This window comes from Sinocyclocheilus rhinocerous, unplaced genomic scaffold (assembly GCF_001515625.1).
Source record: "Sinocyclocheilus rhinocerous isolate Xijiao unplaced genomic scaffold, SAMN03320098_v1.1 scaffold27581, whole genome shotgun sequence".
Lineage (NCBI taxonomy): Eukaryota > Metazoa > Chordata > Actinopteri > Cypriniformes > Cyprinidae > Sinocyclocheilus > Sinocyclocheilus rhinocerous.
The window spans coordinates 10,472-12,501 of record NW_015629776.1 but is presented as its reverse complement, the minus strand read 5'-3'; the positions used below and the strand labels follow the sequence as shown (position 1 = coordinate 12,501).

Here is a 2,030-nt window from a genome sequence, read left to right as displayed (position 1 = left end):
TAATGGAGCGATTCGGTTAATATTAAGTTTGTTTCGGTCTAGTTCGCGTTAGTTCTGGAGGGGGGAGGGGAATTATTTTATATTTTATATAAAAAAAAAAAGTTATATATCTTGTTAGGCCACGGGTTTAAATCGCCTTTTGCGGGGGAAAGGTGGGGATTATTGGCATAGAGGAACTACAATAATGTACAGTATTTGAAAAAGAATGTGTTTTTTGAACATTAAAGCATGTCAACATATTCTGTTACACCAAATACACAAAATAATGATCTTTAAAATAGCATCATATGACCCCTTTAAAATAAACAAGGGTTTGTATGCCGAGATCGTCCTTAAGTGTAGTCAGGTTAAGGTCCAAATCATAGGAGCAGATTTTCATTTTGTGAGATTAGAGCCTAAATTAAAGTAGTGAGTTGATGCCCTAAATGCTAGCATTGTGCCAGATTTAGGTCACCTTCAGTTCTGATTTGTGTCACATTGATAAATTGATAACATTGTAATGTTGTGTTGCATTACAAAAATACAATACAGTGTTACATGACAATAACGTTCATATCTGCTTATTAAACACCTCTCCATATTCACAGTGTAATTTTTTAAAACATTTTTGTTACATTTTTTTTCAGATTGAAATGCCACCACGAATCAGCCCTCTTAAGGATGCCATACATCATGTTGTCACAAAGTCTGACCAAACTAAATTAGAGGTGCACTACATCAATACGGTGAAAGGTAAGGTGGTGTCTGGTATGATTTATCACTTAATAATTACTATCGTATGTAACCATAACCTTATGAGTATGTAATGCAAAACTTCTAGGTATTTTAATTACGAACCTGGTTGCAGAATATTTTAAATAAGCTACTATTGATGTGTTCTGTGTTTGCAATTATCATCCTTCATCTGCAAGACTTTTTTATTTATTTATTTTAATTTTTTTGGTGAAAATGTTTTTGCTGTATTTGCAGGACGTGGACTATTTGCAAAAGGTTCCTTCTGCAAAGGAGATTTTATTGTGGAGTACAGGGGTGAAATGATGGAGAGAAGGAGAAAACTCTACCACCCATCCTGTGCTGTTTTTTTGTTCCAGTTTAAGTGGAGAGGGAAAACGTGGTGGTAAGAAGTCACATTGCACCAAAGCTATATTCCTTGTGCTGTACTATAGTAAATAAGGCCGCATTTACACTGCAGGTCTTCATGACCAATTCTGATTTTGTGACTATATCCACTTTTTGGACGACGTGCTTGCATTTCTTTTAAGAGTGACACTTATCTAGTTTGTGCATTTTACACTGCACTTGGTGACACAAACTAAAAATAGCATATACAGCATGACCTCACAAATCAATTTCAGTAGTACATCGAGTTTAATTTATTGACATGGAATTCATATAGCAAACTTTTTAATGCCACATTTACATCCATACATCACAATAATGATATAGTACAGATTCTTCAGGACAGTGATTATGTACGCAGCTCAGCTGAAAGCTTGCGAGTGGAATAATACTCAGGTGGTAGATATTTAAGCATGATATATTGATGATATATGTAACATATTGTGTAACATATTGAAACACATGTATTTATCCTTTTCATATTTTTGTCAAATTGAAGCATTGATGCATCTAGGGAAGATGGATCGTTTGGGCGGTTAGTTAACGATGACCACCAACATCCAAATTGTAAGATGAAGAAAATTTATGTGAATGGAAAGCCACACCTGTGTTTATTTGCGCTGAAAGACATTAATGAAGGAGAAGAAATCACGTACGATTATGAGGGAGACGACTGCCCATGGAGAACCCAAGTAAGTTGCACAGCACACTGTATACAGAATAGCTCATTTTTGGTGGTTGAACAAATTAGAATTGGAATCTATTAGAAATATGAATATAATTTCTCACAATTATGACATTTGTGTCAGTGTTTCTTTTTCTTTTTTTTACCCCCAAAAATGTATACATTAAATAATGGGGTCTTACAGTCTTAGACCAATTTAGGGGTTAGACAGTGTGTGTGTGTGTGT

The 2,030-nt window shown here is 34.7% G+C and overlaps 1 long non-coding RNA gene across 1 annotated transcript; it reads left to right on the top strand.

Annotated features, from left to right (window-relative positions):
• The first annotated feature begins 671 nt into the window (after positions 1-671).
• On the top strand, positions 672-1,039 carry LOC107739431 (uncharacterized). The gene is made up of 2 exons (XR_001639997.1): positions 672-732; positions 970-1,039. It is a non-coding gene; the product is annotated as an uncharacterized LOC107739431 (long non-coding RNA).
• The last annotated feature ends 991 nt before the right edge of the window (positions 1,040-2,030 follow it).